Source organism: Erythrolamprus reginae, chromosome 1 (genome assembly GCF_031021105.1).
Source record: "Erythrolamprus reginae isolate rEryReg1 chromosome 1, rEryReg1.hap1, whole genome shotgun sequence".
NCBI lineage: Eukaryota > Metazoa > Chordata > Lepidosauria > Squamata > Dipsadidae > Erythrolamprus > Erythrolamprus reginae.
Genome location: NC_091950.1, coordinates 195,107,017 through 195,125,913, shown reverse-complemented (window position 1 = coordinate 195,125,913; position 18,897 = coordinate 195,107,017).

Genomic DNA, 18,897 nt, shown 5'->3' with positions numbered 1-18,897 from the left:
CAGTCCTAGAAACATCTCTGTACTTTTCAAACTTCCGTACTTTTTCCATTGCTTAATTCATACATGTAAGCATTAGATTCAAATCAATCTCCTTTGCTGTTGTATGAGGAATTTTCTTCTTCGTCTTTCTTTCTCCTTTTTTTAATAAATCATAATAGGAAAGCTGTACTTGTTCAGTTGTCAGTCTAGAAGAAAAAAAATAAGGTAAAACTCTGTTTTTATTAGACTACTATATCTGAGATGCAATACTTTGGGTAAATAATGGATGGAAACAATAAAATAAAATACAAATCTAATAAATAAAATAATAATAATAATAATAATAATAATAATAATAATAATAATAATAATAATAAATACAGAAGTTTATGTTCTGCCATCTAGTCAATGAATGGGACTTTGCAGCCTGGATATAGTATCCTACCTTTAATCCCCATTGTGCCCAGTTTTCTTTCTCTATTAAAATATATAAACAAATTACAAATCTAAAATATGCCGTTGGTAAACACATCATGCTGAGCTGTAACATTATTTGCCTGTTTACAGTTTGTTTGATGTATAGATCCATCAGTAATGGTTACTTGTTATGTGTAGAATAGGCCCCAACCATTTGTTCAAGAAATTATAATGTTATCTGTAAATGTACCCAATGAATCTCTATGCAAGTGATGGTGAATCTATGGCATGGGTGCCACAGATTGGACACGGAGCCATATCTGAGGGCATGTAAGGCGATGCCCTATGTCAGTTCCAGCATGCTAGTCAACTGATTTTCGGCCTTCTTTTCAGCCATTTTTGCTCTCTTCTGGTTTCAGGAAAGTCCTCTGGGGATGGCAAAAAATGGCCCAATGGGCCTACCGGAAGTCCAAAGGCTTCAGTGACACCCGTGTGCATGTCCGGGAAAAGGGCGGGTGTTATGCGCATGCACAGGGAAAGGGCAGTGCATTATGAGTGTGGGCATGCACACTCGCACTATCGCACGTGTGCAGAACCTTTTGGCACCAAGCCAAAAAAAGTTTCCCATCACTGCTCTATGCTAAGAAAAATTTTATCTGCTGAATTTTAACCCGGTTTCTATACAAACTTAAGCCAGCCAGAACATGAAATTCTGAAAATAGCCAACAGAACACCAAATAAACAAAAACTTTGCAATAAGGAAATGTTTTAGAAAAGCTCACTTGTTTATTTTGTTACAATTTTGTTACCTTTTTATCCTATGAACCTGTTTACACAGGAGCTTAAATTTATGTACATAGCATTTCTTCCTCCAATTTTTCCCCTTCAAACTTGGAATTTACCTAATCTGGAAGGCAGATTGGAATGAGATGGAGTGATTTGAATAAAAGTCACTCCATGAATTTTCACAAGACAGGTCATTTTAGCCAATGTTTCAATTGTCTTGTTTTGCATGGAAGAGAATCCAGATTCAAATCCAGCATTTTCAGATATCTAAAAAAAACAAAGTTCTGACATGGAACTAATTGCCCTAAATTTTTATTTTAAAAATTCTAGTGAATTTTATTTATTGTAAATAAAATGATATTATTCTCATCCTACTACTTCAGTGGTTACTAATGGGACTATTTTCCTTACACTTAATATGAGATATGGTACTCCTAAATGATGCCTTTTGTCTCCTTTAAACTTTGATGTTGGAAACTTTGTGTACTTAGTTAGATTGCCAGGTGACTTTCCAGTGGCTCCAGGCATAGGAATGGAATACAAACTGTTATTATGCAAATAGTATTATAATCCTTTTAACAATTCTTTAAAGAACTTTACCTAGGTATGAACAAGTGGTATAGCAATTTGATAAGCTATTCTGAATATACAATATGTTAGAATAAATCTAAAAACCTGCCCGCTGGCAATAAAATATCCAAAGAACCATATAAAAATACTATTTGTTTACTGTTTATTTTTACTAAATATATGAGATAATTATTCCTGGGAAAATATGCTGTTTGGTAGAAGCTAATGTCTCAAGTGGTACAGAAAAACAGAGAACATGAAATGATGGATCAAAATGCCTAAGAGTCTGTGGAGAGGATGAATATGATGAAACTAAACATGGCTTAAAGACTGATATATATATATATTGAGAGTTTTGCATAGTTCAGTTGTGCTTTGTAAATAGGTTGCATGTTAATGATCAATGTTGTATGGAACAGTAAAATATCAAAGATTTCTTTCTTGAAGTTTTAGCTTTTATATAATAATGGTGATTTCAGTTTTCCAGATTGTCTTCTGTAATATTGGCAGTATTTGTTAATTCCAGTAACAACAGAAGGAATTTGGTGATATTTCAGCACTTAAGGTGATTAGACATATTGGGGTATTATTGGATCAGAAACTAACATTCTTATTTGAATTCTCTTGAAAAATTGACTATCTGAAACAAATCCTGTTAAAAGTAGTGGGTAAAACTTTAATTTGCAGAGCAGAATTACAAAATTGGATTGCCATCATTAATTACCAAATTAATGTTTTAAGACCTTTAAAATATTTTTAAATGGGAATGTATGTAAATTACCAAACACAACTAAATGAAAATTATTGCATTCTTTGGTTCATTAGGAAGTTTTAGGAGACTGTAAAACTCTAGTAAGCATTGGAAAATGTTTTTATATTGGCTAAATCAAGAACATTATCAACAAAGTTTAAAGATTAGAAAAATAATCTTGGATTACATACTAATAATGTTTTATAGACAATTAGAATATTCTATATTCTAAAATCAATCATCCCAGGAGCACTAAGTTTTTTAATTATTCAAATTAGAATAATGTAACAAAAAATGTCTTTTTCTGGTTGATTGGACTTTCCAAAATATATATTTTAAAAAGGTTGGTTATCATCTGTCCTTTGTTAAACTTACTGCATAATACATACCGGTAGGTAAATGGAAAGAAAAGATTGCACATACAATTCCAGGTAATCTGGAATCAGATTTTAACTTTGTTGAAAATTCAATTGTAATGTTTTTTAAATAGAAACATTGTTTCTGTCTGGATTGCATTGTGCTTGTATTTCCCAATGTCATGAAATGTGACTAAGATAATTGGTGTTGTCACCATTTGACTCCTCCTCCCCAAAAGGATACCCTTTTAACAGTGGTCTGGAAGAGGATGCTACAACTGAAATGGAGCTAGGAGTAAAGATAAAGATTTACTCTACTCAAGCTAGATATACACCACCATCCCTGCCCTCCTATTTTCAATCTAATCAATTGGTATGGTGTTTCCTGATTAGTCTTTCCAAGCACTAACCAGGGCCAATCTTGTACCAAAGAAAGAAAAGCGAGAAAACTCATGTTTTGCCTAGTTTCCCCAAGTGCCTCATTTACTTTTTTTTCCAGGTAAGAGTCTATTCAATGAGCATGTGTAATTTGTTTTTTTTTAGAAAACAAAGCCTCAGCTAGTTTCCAGTAATCAGCAAAATTTCCAAGTTGAGAAAAAAGAAATATTCAACTGAGTAGCATTCATTTTTCTCCAAAGCCACAAGCCAGAAAGTTATCTTTCTGCATTAGTTTGAGAATGTTTTGTCTATGTCTTTCTCTGTGGACCTCTTGGAAAGATAAATGATTTTCATCTTAAACCATACTGTACAAATCGCAATATTAGTTGGTTAATTTTAATAAATTGTACTTGTGAAAATATTAGTTACTTGATGTTTCAAAGGTAGATAAATTAAAGATGATGAGAAAGCAATTCTACATTTAATAGTAATCATTTTGGAGTTTTGGAATCTCACAGGAGGAAAATGTATCAAAATCGATCACAATCTGATATTTTGTCTTCTTCAACAAAGCTAACATGTGCAATAACTTTAAGAATTAGAAATAAAATAAATTAATGGGAAGAGAGACTTGTATAGGAAATACACCTCTATCTTAAATTCCAAGTAATGGAAGAACGAAATAAAAAGGGACCTTTAAATCCAGGCTGATAGATCTTTCTATAGTCAGTTGATAACAGTTCTGCCATATCTTGAAATATTTATCATGCCAATATTTTTAAACAATGATAAATCATTTTGCAATATTTTTACTTAACGTGAAATAAGGCTCAACCTGTCTCTGTGTAGGCCCTGATTACTTACTAATATAAGATTGATTGTTTATGTGCCATCAGGTCAGTGTCAACTCTTAATGAGCACACAAATATATGTTTGTTTGTTTGTTTAATATATATATATATATATATATATATATATATATATCAAATTTATTTATTTATTTAATATATATCACTATCCATCTCAGACACAGAATGACTCATATTTTCTCTATGATGGTCTTTCCCTAACTTATCGTTTCAAGTCTTCCAAAGATACACTCATTGTACTATTTGTCTGTCTTCTTTCTGATCTGATTTCTTCTATTTCATTCCCCCGTTTCTAGCATTAGAGCCTTTTCCCGACAACTAGTTTTTTGCATAATGTGTCTGTACAATAATTTGAGGCAGAAATACCACTCATTGGATATTATATCCATATAAAAGGGATGGTGAGCTTCTAGAAAGAGTGCAGAGAAGAACAACAAAGTTGATTAGACTAAAACATATGAAGAACGGTTGCAGAAATTGAGAATGTTTTATGAAAAGAAGGACTAGGGTGACATGATAGCAGTGGTCCTATATCTTAGGGCAGTGATGGCGAACCTATGGCACGGGTGCCACAGGTGGCACACAGAACCATATCTACTGGCACATGAGCCATTGTGCTAGCTCAGCTTCAATGTGCATGTGTGTACCAGCCAGTGGATGTTTGGCTCACACACAGGCTCTGGGAGGGCGTTTTTGGCGTCCAGAAAGCCTCTGGGGATAGGGAGGGTGTTTTACCCTCCCCTGGCTCATGGGAAGCCTTTGAAGCCTGGAGAGGGCAAAACATGAGCCTACTGGGCCCACCAGAAGTTGGGAAACGGTGTTTCCAGCCTCCAGAAGGCTTCGGAGGAGAGCTGTTTTCACCCTCCCCAGGCATTGAATTATGGATGTGGGCACTTGTGCATGTACAATAATGTGTGTGCAGACTCTTTCGGCACCCGAGGAAAAAAAGGTTTGCCATCACTGTCTTAGGGATTGCCACAAAGGAGTCAACCTATTTTCCAAAGCACCAGAATGGGTGGAAACTAATCAAGGAGAGAAGCAACCCTAAAACTAAAGATAAATTCCCTGGTAGTTAAAACAATTAATCGTTGGAATGGCTTGCCTTCAGAAATTGTGTGTGCTCTGGAAGTTTTTAAAGAGATGGACAACCACTTGTCTGAAATGTTATAGGATCTCCTGCTTGAGTCAGGTGTTGCACTAGAAGACCTCCGAAATCCCTTCCAACTCTGATATTCTGGGAATTTTGGTTATTTGTGCCTCAAGTGAAAAGTCTGGGATGATTTATTTGATGATCCATCTGCTTGTTTTCTTGACTCACCATCGTATTCTCAGAAATGTTCAGAAGAATATAAGATTACTTCTACAGATTATGCCAACATATGTAAATATTTTGGTGGGGGTACAAAAACCTATGTTAGATTTATACCAGGATTCACATATGCCTAACAAGATTCTTTGTGATTTTATGTGAACAGATTTAGTGCAATGATTTGTTTGTTGTTTGTGAATCTTAAATGAAAAGCCCTCATGGGTAAACAGAGTCTGAAATAGAAATCAGAAGAAAATATCTCACTCTACACAGATATGTAAACTATGGAGCTGCTTCAGTTGGATTGTTTCCATGACAAAGTGCCTATTTTAAAATAATTTCTGTCAGACTTTTATTAAGAAGATGATCTGTTTCTATGCAATTTCAAATCTGGAGAAAAATAAAAATAAAGTATTATAAAGAAATTGTTTCTACCCTTCTTCCATCTAAAGAAGAGGTCTATGCTGGGGAACATTTGTACAATATTTTTGCATTTATAACACAAAGAAGTATTGTATGCCAGTCATTTTCTTTTATATAAGCAGCTTTCCTCTCTCAATTCCATGGTTTTAAGTTTCTTGCAAAGCTTTGCTCTTAATCTCTTTGTGGTTGTTGCAACCTATCTCCGAGTCTTCCTCTTTGCCCTTGATTATTTGACATCTTCAGTTATCAGAGAGTTCCCCATTGTCCAATATAGCATAAATGCACAACTAAGGAACGGAACAAAACAGAAAAACTGAGTGCCATAAATCAACAAATCAAGGGCTCTTAATTTTCTCTGGTACCACTGTTGATAATGATATGATGTCTCAGGAAGAAGATAAGAAGTTTTAATTTGGTTAAAGTTCTTTTTCCCCCCAAATTATCAGGGGAATTATTGAACTAATAGTAATTGCCTTGCTCCCCCTTTATTCATAAAGTATCTATTTGTGAAGGAATCTGTCAGGAGAATTACATTTCCTCAAATCTTCATATAATCACTTAATCCAAGGCTAAAAATGGCTTTATCCTTAAGGAGCAATGATCCGTGCCATATTCCTTAACCACACCTGATTCATTTTTGTGTAAGTGGGATTGGTAAAATTAAAAAAGCAACTTGTTAAGCATTGTATACCAGCGTTCCTTTTTTCCTATTTATAACAGTTTTGTGTAATTGCAGCAGTCTAATATAACACTTGTGCACAAATTCTGTTATTTACTTACTTAGACCTCGCACAGCAAAAATCCAGGTGATATGAGTTTTCCGTACCTATTTCATGCCAATTTAGTTGAAGTATTGATGTGCCACATTTCAAATGATGGCTAGTTGAAGGGGGAAGGTTTAAGCTGGCCTCTGCTATTATCTAATTCTCATTTGGATTTTTGCAGCACAAGAATGGAGAGCAGGTATGATTTGATTCCAGTAATTTGTACCACAATGCAGAGAAGAACATTTTCTGATGGGAAGATTTTTATGCAGGTTTACAGATAAATATAATTCTAAACCAGTGTTTTTTCTTAGCAATGTTAAGATACGTGGATCTTAACTCCCAGAATACCCCAGCCAGCATTCAGAGAGTTGAGGTCTACACAATTGCCAAGTTTGAAAATGCTGACCTAGAGTCACTGTCATCTTTGCTGTGTAAGGCAGAATTACAACCTGGGCTGCCCCAGTGGGATCCAGTACTTTATGCTCTGTAGTTCTATGAGGTTTAATTCATCTGCAAAGCACATAGAAAGTGATTGAGGCTTTAATAGCATCCCTAGCATGTGAGCATAGCGTTTCTGGTTGAATTTTTGATATGAATACCATATCAGATACCATACTTTTCTATTATTTCTAAAATCTTTATTGCAGCTTATGAAAGACTCCAGAGGTTTAACCCTGGTTCCCAACGTGGGCCCCCCGCACCATAGTAGGTTAATTCGATTTTTTAATGGGGGCAATTGAAGTCTTGTTTATTTTATTTATTCAACTTCTATGCCGCCCAATCCCGAAGGACTCAGTTTAAACTAGATTAATGGCCTTTTAGGCTTCCTCTGCATGTGTAGAGTTCACTTTTTGAACAGTGAGAATTATATGTCATGGGGGCGGGGCATCAGGATTTTAGAGATGCTTGCGTGGGGTATGGCCAAAAAAAAAAAGGTTGGGAACCCCTGGTTTAGCATCATTTAGGCCAATCCCTCTTGTTTATTGCATAAGCCCCAATTGAAGTATCCTCACCAGGATTCAGCCTCCACTTGAATGCATCAATAATTGCTTTCAATTTTGGTCCTATAATTAAGGTTTTCCATAGCATTTGATCAAGATGTATTTGATTGCAAACAGATTGTTTTATTTTGTTTGTTTTTATTTCATGTCCTGTTCTCTTGTACTTGAAAAGAAGTCCTGCTCTTTCAGAAGTAGTCCTTTCTCCCCTTTCAGGATTTAAGGGTCATAATATACTCCCGGTGATTTCTTCTCAAGTCTCAACATGGTTTATCTTCTCCATTTCCTGCCTAGTCTTAGTGCCCATACAGACAATCATCTTTTTTAAAACTAATTTTTATTAAAGTATTTTTTGCAAAGTAAAAGCATCAAAATTTAAAGAAAAAAGAAAAGAAAGAAAAGTAAAAGGAAAGCGATAAGTAAATAGGAAATTACCCCGGAAGTGGAGTAAAGACGCTGAGACAGTGTATGGGTTAAATATAGGGTCACTTTATTAAATTAGCATAAATTTAAATAATGTAACTTTAAATATGTAAATTTAAATATTTAAATTCAACTATAAACAAAGGATCTGCAGAGGCCAAAAACTAACGGGGCGGAAATTCCTGCCAGAACCTTCCTGGGCAACATTGGGCAAAACTCCTTGCTGAACCAGGTGAATGTAGCCACCTTCACCTGGATCCGAGCCACAACCTTCGGCGTGTGGGAGGAGCTCACCCTCCAAACCCCGTGGGAAATTGGATCCGGTGAGTCCCATGGGCATCCTCTCTCTAATCCCTGAAGTTGTAAAACCTATAGTTCATGGAGAGAGGAGGTCCATCATCCTTTTAAAAGATGCCCAAAGGAGCATGCGCAGTCACTCCTACTGCCCATTTCTGCTCCTAACCTGCCAACCCCAGTGACCAGAGGGAAGCCTAATTACAATATATATATAGCGCTGCACCCCCTAGCCATTCCATCCATACCGTCAGTGTGGAATAGGTGAAAAAATGGCCGCCTCTAAAGGGGAAGCCGCAAAAAATTCCTATTCGGCCCCGAAGCGACCTCCTTCTGACCTGACACACTGTCGATAGCGGAGGGCTGGCGGGTGTTCGCTTCAGGACTTTGGCAGAACAAGGAGGAGGTCTTGCTCAGACCACCCTTAAATAGGGCGATCCAGGATCTCCCCCCGACCCTACATGCAGCACCACCTTGGCGCGCTGCCAAAAGCTGAACTTCCGGTTTCGCCGGAAACCGGAAGTTTGGAGCTCCGCAGAGCTCAAGGCAGCGTCCCCCGGCTCTGGGGGCAATTTTGGCCGGCAGTTTAAGCCGCCGACCAGGCATGAAATGAAAGAAAAAATATATTAAGAAATGAAACAGAAAAAAACTAGAAAAAATATAGAAAGGAGCAGCTTCCAATCTTTTCAGCAGTTATAAATGCATTTTATTTTCTCTGTCTAAAGTTACATTACGTTCCCTTCCCTGCACATTCTATAGAATCTGATAGATCCTTTTCTAATCATCAAACTCCTAAATCACAAGTTCATTTTTTTCTGTTTTCCGCAAAAGGGTTTCCAGTCCCTAACGAATGTACTTATTGCCTTATCCATAATCAAACAAGTCAATTTTTGTATCTCTGCAAATTTGGTCATTTTCACAAACCATTCCTTCATTGTGAGTATTTCCGAGTCTTTCCGTACAAACCTTTTTTAAAAAAACTACGCAAATCTAAATTTACATTTGAAATGTAAACTTCTTGTTTTAGGGGCTTAAAGTGCTCAGAGCAGTATGGGGATCTCTGCACTGTAACTTTAGCACTTAGAGATTCAGTGCTCAGCCAGAAAGCATCTTTCTTGGTCAATCAGGGAGAAGAGATTTCTCAGCAAATCCGAGTGTGGTCATCATGCATCTCTTGCAAATCTTTTTCCATAAAACATGTTTCTTCTAATTGCTGCTTGGAAGCAATTAGAATTTTTGCTTCCAGAATTTGCCTCCAGAAGTCATGAATGCTCTAACACTGGAAATTTAAAAAAAGATGTTGGATAACCATTTCTCTGAAACGATATAGGGCAGTGATGGCTAATGTTTTTCTTGTTACATGCCAAAAGTGCACACACACACAATAACATGTGTGTAAGGTATCCATAATGCAATGCATGTGCGATGCACACACACAAGTGCCCCTTGCTCCCCCCCCCATATACACACACTACCTCCCCATCCTCCTTCTGGAAGGCTTCTGGAAGGCCTCTGAAGCCCAGGGGAGAAAGCCTCTGGAGCTTGGGAAAGGCAAAAAAATGGACCTCCCAGAAATTCTGAAAGTCTGGAAATGAGCCCATTTCCAGTGGATCTCTGGAGCTCGGGGAGGCCATTTTTGACCTCCCAGAGGCTCAAGGAAAGCCTCCAGAACATGGGGATGTGCCTTGCCCTCCATGCATGCATGGCAGATATCCAAAAATCAGTTGGCTGACAGGAGGCACATGCAAATACATAGTGGAACTGAGATGGGTGTCAGCTCGTGTGTCCAGAGAGGACTCTGTGGCACACATGCAATAGGTTCTCTGTCACAGGTATAGGGTTTCTTATCTAAGCAGGGGGTGGACTTGAAGACCTCCCAGGTTCTTTCCAACTCTGTTATTTTAAATTCTAAATCTTGTCTCAGGCAGGCCTTAAGACTGAAATAGATCTAAATGCAGGGTAAAAAAATTGGCAGTGGGATTTACAGTTTAGTCCTCTGTGCTCAGGGATCTGTTTCAGCCTCAAAATGTGGCCTCACTTCCCAAACCTTTGATCATTTTTGTTCCTGTTCCCTGCACCTGTTCCAGTTACGCCGATACTTTCCAGAACTTTATGCAGTATTCAAAGTGAGATTTGGCCAGTGCATGATAGAATGGAACTATTATGTTCTGTAACTTAGAAACTATTCCTTTATTGGTGCACCCTCAGTTTTAACAGTCCCATTCTGCTGCATGATCATATTCACGTTGCATTCCAATTTAATTTCACATTTGTTGCATGTGACTCAGTTTCCTATAAATTGCCCCTCTGTGGTATCTAACTTAATTTCCTTAGCTGCATGCTGTTATTTTAAGCACAATATATTTGTTTTCTTTGTGTCTCTCTTCCTATGTCAGTACAAGGAAAACAGCCCAACTTCATAAACAAATTTGGACACCTCATTCTGCAAGAAGGTGATGATTTGGATCTACACTGTACAATACATGGAGAGCCAAGGCCAAATGTCATTTGGACAAAAGATGGCATCAGAATGGCAGCAAGGGAAATAAGTGTATGTTTAATTTTTTTTCCTTTGGCAACAGTGGCTTATGCCTTTTATTTCAACACTAAACTCTTTTCATATTCCATTGTTATTATTTTTTCAGATTGAAAAATTAGGGGACATCTACTACCTTGTAAAAAGAAACGCAGGTGTTGCTGATACTGGAAAATATATCTGTCTTGCCTCTAATGAATTAGGGGAGGCGCACTGCTCAGCTTTCATCAGAGTAATAGGTAACTGGACTTAGACTACATTAGTATAATAAATGAGGAAGACCTTGTTCCCGTGCTGTCTGACACTTTCCATCTTGTTTCAGAGAAAAATAAAAGTGACATGTCCCCAACACAAGAGTAAATCAAATCAAGAGAAAGGCCATTTGCTGGGGGGAAAATGAGGACTGCCACACCTTGACCAGTACAAGGTCAAGACTGACATTGCTTGAGGAGTCAAAAATCAAACCCAAAAACATTCCAAGAGGTAACTTCAGTTTAAGTCCCTTTTGCCTTCAGAAGCACAGGAACAGCCCCTCAAGTATTTTCTGTATAAAGCTTTCTTACTGTTGTCATCTTTTTGTATTGTGTGTTTTTTCATAAACAAAGCAGCTAATGTTCAGACATTAACCATGAGGCAAAAGGCCACAAGCAGACACAGGTTTTCAAACTGAAACTTCCAAAGAGGCAAAACTGAAAGCAGAGGAAACCTTTAAATCAGTGTTTCCCAACCTTGGCAACTTGAAGATATTTGGACTTCAACTCCCAGAATTCCCCAGCCAGCGAATGCTAGCTGGGTAATTCTGGGAGTTGAAGTCCAAATATCTTCAAGTTGCCAAGGTTGGGAAACACTGATTTAAATGATTGAGATTTATAAAGATTATACCTAGTAAGGAAATTCTCCTCACATGAGCATGTACATTGTACACCACGCAATGATGGGCAATGAATTTTTGAGGTAATTAAGGTTAACTCAGATATCAGGAGGGGACAATAGACGGAGTGGCACAGTGGTTAGAGTGCAGCACTAATCCAAACTGTAGTTCAGCAGTTCAAATCTCACTACCGGCTCAAGGTGACTCAGTCTTCCAGACTTCCAAGGTAGGTAAAATGAGGATCCAAATTATTTGGGACAATATGCTGATTCTGTAAACCACTTAGAGAGGGCTGTAAAAGCACTATGAAGTGGTATATAAGTCTAAATACTATTGCTAAATGCTATTGCTTATAATGGGGAATGGGCTAATGCCACCTACTGAATAGAATTTCTGATGAATAAGAATTGTTGATCTTTAAAAGTCAATCTGTAGTCAGTCCGTTCACTGGAGACATAATGTGTGGCCACAGGGAAGCTCCTATATTGTAATGTGCCGAAAGCTGTAGAACCTTCTGGCAAACGAAGCTCTCACCGCTTTAAATGTAGCAAGATATGAGACTTTATGGGGTTTTATTGTACTAGTTTGTTTCTTTTTAAAAAAAAAAAAAGATTGCCCTTCAAAACTGTTTGCAACAAGTGGCCTACAGCCTGCTGTTTTGTCATAAAGAAACAAATCATACTTGCTCTGTGGCACCTCATGTTCCAGATCATGTTTCATGTGTTGAAATATTTTATCCTTACATATGTCTGTAGACTTATTGGTAGACTGTAGACCAGATTTACTGAAGAAAACAGATCTTTTTGTTCACGGAAAATACAAAATCCAGAAAAGTAGAAGGACAATTTTCCTCAGAGCACATTTTCAGAGGTTAAAAGAGGCAGTGGGGTAAAAGGGAATGAAGCCACCTGCTTGCTTCTGAAAGGAAGATGCACAAAGTTCTCCACTCCCAGTATTTTATTTTTGCGCAGTTCATATAAAACACTGAAGAGAAGGACATATTGCTTTTCCGCAATGTCTGTTGTGTGAGCTTTATCATTTACAAACTTCTCATGTTTTGTTGGTTTTATTCAATAAGCTTTATTTAGTCAGGGTCACTGACCAGTAGTAAATAATTTTTGACTTTTGTATAAATAGCATTTGCTGGGTATGCTATTTTTTCATATGAAGCAACTGTTGAGAGTGATTTATCAGATACAGATTTACAGTTTATAACAATTAGTCCCATATTTTCTACTGTATGCTTTTGTTCCCCGCATTGCCACTTCTTATTGAGATTTCTCTCTATTGTCCAGCCATTTCATGCTTCTCAAGTCTGGGGAGCGTAGCTGAACAAAAAGCCACCAGGTAGAAATCAGTAGGGAAGTATGATTCTTGACAGATAACAACAGTGAGTACTTTTGCTACCAGCCTGGAGGGAATCAAATGAATTTCAAATGATTCCCAGCATTTGAAATTGGGTAGGTGGGGATTAGTGATCTTTTCATATTCATGTAATAGCAACAATGATTTAGTGTGGCATGTACTGTGTATATCTTGTGTATGGATGTATGGACATGGTTTCAATACCCCTACGTACCGAAAGGGAAAATCAGCATTCAGTTTCTAAAAATGCAATTGTCAAGATTTAAATCTGCCTGTGAGCCTCACCATCTGCCCTGAAAGCTTCCTGTTCAGTCCAAGAGTATGGGGACAATCTGAATTGCCTAGTGGTGATATTTTTAAAAATGACTTCATGCTTTCTCGAACCGAAGCTCTGTTATTCAAAACAGATTCTGCGAAGGATTTGTTATGAGCCTGAAAATGTGTTAAAACCTGATGGCAGTGACTATTGGTGATCTGTACATTAGAAAATTGAGCTTCCTTTTTCTTACTGTAGAAAATGAGAGCTGCATTTTCATTATCCTAGAGATATATCAAGAGGAGAAATTGGAAGATTTAGCCTGAGTTATTAGAGCAAAAAAGAACCTTGGAAAAGTATAGCACAAATTATTATATACTATGCAATAATTATATAGTATGTAATGAGCCTGTAATATTATACTATAATTGATCTTTCAAATAGTTTTGTATCATGTTGCCAACATGAATTAAATGGATACTCTTGTGCTTAACATCTACAAAAATTGTATATAATACTCTGTTACAGTCTAAAAGAGATACAATCAAGGTCTCCCATCTAGTTTTAAAGTTGGATTCACAATTTAAAGATTTGGAGGTACTGTGAAGGAGAGAAAAATGTCTTACTTACAAAGTTAACTACATGGGTGTAGCTACGGGTGGCTAATGAAGAATTTCTCCCATAAGATGACACCAAATCAATGAGTGAATATTATACTGTGGAAGAATGCAACTTAATCCAACTTCATGGTGAAACAGCTGTTCCCCAGCATATGATGGGGTAAACCCCTGCAGAGTTGAGAGTTGTGTGAATGTGATAAATCCAGAAAATTTGTACTAGTGAGTTTTGCTTCTCAGTCATGGCTGATTTTCAAAGGTGAAATAAACTGCATAAGATTTTTTTCTTTTGTTTTAGGATTGTTCGTTTAGTGTTTTCTGTAGAAACTCTAAATGGATAATTTAGTATATCTGTAACAAAGCAAAATAATATGTTGTATGATTACTTTGTAATCTTTTTATCCTTTACCTACTTAAAGCAAAACAGAAAAGAAACCTCATATTTTCATAATATATAACTATTCGATGAGAAGTAAAATGTAATTTGTCAATAAACAGTATTTTGCTTGCTGTGAGCTTGATTTTTCTCTTCATTAATATTGCAAATACACAGCATCAAGAACTGTGGTATATACATAGAAGCATTAGCTTTGAAGTCTGACATTACTTCCTCAATTTCATGTGAACTTCATAACATAAAAGTACAGGTTTTATAGTGAAAAAATTATGGATTAGCAAAACTGATCCACGGAGAAATTAAATGTAATTTGAAAGGGCATGCAGTCAATTGAAAAAGTTATTTTTCTTCTCTTGATAGGAAGGGTAATCCATAGAACATCCTGCAGTATTTGTATCTTTAAAGTTTTGAACTAGAATTGTCTTTAAGCTCTGAATGGGTGAATTAATATTTTTCTCCAAACCTAGTGTTCAATATGTAACAACCTAATATTAGTATTTATTCTACCATATCCTTCTATTTGGATAGCAGATGCAACTAAAACCTGATTTTTCAAGCACTTTAAAGCTGTAATGCTATGGCCCCAAGCTGGCCTTTCAGGTTTTATAGAATATACAGTATAGAGCAGGGGTACCCAACCTTTTGGGCTCCATTAAATTCATAATTTTAAATCCCGCAGACCACTAATATGATCTGCCTAATGACTGGCTTGGTGGGATGGCTAGGTGGTCACGTGATTTGGTGGGCATGGCAGGGTCTCTTAGTAAGTTCTAACTTAACAACTGCAGTGATTCACTTAACATCTGTGGTAAGTTCCTAAAATGGGGCAAAATTCACTTAACAAATATTTCGGTTAGCAACAGAATTTGGGACTCAGTTGTGGTCATAAGCTGACAATCACTACTTCAGTAGTAGACTTTTACTGTTGGGAAAAGAAAGTGATTTTAATGTGTCATAAAGACATCCTGGGACCAGGGGTGAATTCTTACCTTGCGTTCACCATCATATCATGATTGCACGTGCACACACTAGCTCTATTTGCACACATGTGCATGTCCCCTCATGCAACTTCACTTCCACACATGCTTAGAAGTTGGATTCAGCCTGAAACACAGCTGAGGAGCTTCGGGCGAAGAAATAAAGGTCAGTATTAACCCAGGGGAAGGCAGGAGGGCTTTTGCCCAAGCAGACAATGAGCAGAAGCCATCCTAACACAGGAAAATTCAACGAAAATTCAGAAAAAAAGATGGTGGTGTGCATGGACCAGCACTGACAGAATTGGATCCATGACACCAGTGATGGGCTCCTACGGGAACGGTCAGGAACGCAGTTCCAGTAGCAAAATTTGGAGTTCCACCCCAGAGCACCCAATTTGCACTGAAAGATGTTGAAACAAAATGCAAAAGCCACGCTCACAGTGTGATAGTAAAAATGTTGGTAGCCCATCACTGCATGACACCAATCTTACGTCACCAGTGCGTTGCTAACGGTTTGGGGGATCTAAACTGGGAGGAACCCACCCCTGCCTGAGGCTAAAAGTCTGTGCAGACCAAAATCTTCCCAATTTATTTTTATTTATTTATTTATTTTATTTGTCATACTAATATAGTATTGTATTGTAGTATGTTTAACATAATATAAGTATAAAGTAGAGATAGAAAAGATAAAAAGACATTAGGACAGGAACGGTAGGCACAAAGGTGCACTTATGCACGCCCCTTACATACCTCTTAGAAAAGGGGAGAGGTCTATTGTAGGCAACCTAAGGTTGAAGCTTTTGGTATTGGGGGAAGAAACAACAGAGCCCAGTAGTGAATTCCAGGCATTGACCACTCTATTGCTGAAATCGTATTTTCTGCAGTCTAGTTTGAAGCGATTTACATTTATCACATTCACCATGAAAATTCAGCCCAAAATATGGAGCTGATTTAAATTTCTTTGATGACTAGTAACTGAAGGAAAATTGCTTTACATTGTTTAAAAAACAAGTGAAATGGAAATACTAACAGATATCACTTTACCCCCATTTGAGTCTCAATTATTCATTGCTGTCAAAACAGTGGAGGTCTTATAGACACTGAAGCTCTGATTGTCCTTACCCATTCATTATAAAATCATTTTACTTTGGAAAATACACTTTTCATTAGCTGTTCTTCATTCACAGAGTTCCAGAAAAGTGCCAGAGCTGACCCCGAACACCCTTGCATTTCTATATGTTCTGCGTCATTGACAGTTGTCGCCCATACTCCATGGTCTGATGCTTGGTCAACAGCTAATTATAGTAGCTAGCACATTTCCAAGCTGGCATGGCTTAAAGCTGTTGCAAAATTGGTTTTGGTTGGTAATTGCTAATGCAGGACCAAGCAAAAAATTAGGATGGCTACTGGGATGGGGTTGACAACTGCTATTCAGTTATTCATCCCTAGTTGCTTCTCTCAAGTGCAACACAGTCATCATTAGTTACGCAAAAGTGAATAAACTTCCTCAAACTGGCAGAAAATTCCCAGGGGCTGGACTGAACTCTCAGGCCATTGATTGTTTACTCTGTAACGAAATGAAGAGGAAAACAGGGTTTAGGAGACAGTAGCCTTACAGTAGTTCATTTAGTGACTATGCAAAGTTATAACAGCATTGAAAAGAGTGATTTGTGGCTGTTTTTCACACTTACAACCATTCCAGTATCCCCATGGTAGTAGTGGGTTCTAAACCCCTTTATTATTAGTTTGCGCACGCGAGAGAGAGCATTCACATGTAAAGCTTCTGCACATGTGCAGAAGTGTCCCGGTTGGGTGGGTGGGTGGAGCCTCCTGCTGCCAACACTACTGATTCTTAGAACCAGGCCAAACTGGGAGCAACCCACCACTGCCCCATGGCCAAGTGATAAAAATTCAAGGGCTTGGGAACTGACTCATATTTATGATGGCTGCAGTCTTCCAGGGTGATCGCCATTTGTGACCTTCTGACAAGGAAAGCCAATGGGGAAGCCAGATTCACTTAACAATGGTGTCACTAACGTAACAGCTGCAGTGATTCATTTAACAACTATGGAAAGAAAAGTCATAAAATGAGGAAAATTCACTTAATAAGTGTCTCACTTAGCAACAGAAATTTTGGGCTTAATTGTGGTTGTAAACCAAGTACTACCAACAAAGTGAAAAACAATACAATGCTACACAAGAACAAGAAGATGTAGACCAGTGGTTCCCAATCTTTTTTTGCCCATGCCCCACTTATGCATCTCTAAAATCCTGATCTCCCCCGTGACATATATTATTATTATTATTATTATTATTATTATTATTATTATTATTATTATTATTATTACGGTTCACAACATAGAATACAAAACAATATAAATACAAATCTAATAATTAAAAGAATAAGCTAAAATCCCCATTATGATAAAAAAGACTACTCAATCACATCCATACATAACATTTAATGGTCAGAGAAGAAGGGGGCATAATCTAGCTGCCCAATGCCTGGTGACATAGATGGGTCTTAAGGGTCTTATGAAAGGCGAGGAGGGTAGGGGCAGTGCGAACCTCCATGGGGAGCTTATTCCAGAGGGCCAGGCCCTGCCAGATGACATTGTCTGGTCAACAGGACCTGGAGAAGGCCAACTCTGTGGGACCTTATCGGCCACTGGGATTTGTGCGGCAGAAGGTAGTCCCATATGTAATCTGGTCCGATGCCATTTAGAGCTTTAAAGGTCATCATCAACATTTTGAATTGTGCCTGGAAACCAATCGGCAGCCAATGCAGGGACAAAAAAATGTATTAGATGGCAAATTAGAAAACAAATCTAAATGAAGAGTTCCCGCTGTTACAATATGAAATATAATTTATAGATTTAATTTAATTGGATTTGCATGCCACCCCTCTCGGAAGACTCGGGGCGCCATACATTTTAAAATGTTTGTTTTTCATTTATAGCACACCTTCCTACCAATATGACACTCAAAGCAGCTAAATTACTCCCTGATGCGGGATACATTTTTATACAATTAGAAAAAAGAAATCCCATTGTTTCAAAGATTAATCTATTAAAATATCTATAGATTATTTGTCAAGCAACTGAACCAGCAGCGTTTGACAGCAATTTAGCAATTGAAAATTTGGGAGCAAATCGTATAATCAGATATAATGATACTATAAATTTTTGGAAGCACATTGGATGTAAACAAAGTCTCTATAGATGAACATAAGGCCAGCTTTGGTTAGAGGCATTTGGGGAGAGATGAAATAAATGAGGAGCAGGCTCCAACATGGATACTGCAGCTGTCAGAGCAGTAGAAAATTGATTAAAAAAAATAAAAATATAGTAATAATAAATGTGTATGAAAAGGAAGGAAAGAAGAAAGGAAGGAAGGAAGGAAGGAAGGAAGGAAGGAAGGAAGGAAGGATGGAAGATAGGAAAGAGATGGTGATTTCAGTTGCTGAAAAACTGTAGATTTCCTTCTGCAGCCAAATTTACTTTAAAGATAATGGCATTCATTGGGTAAGTTAGAGTTCTTGAAGTTGCCTATCAGCAA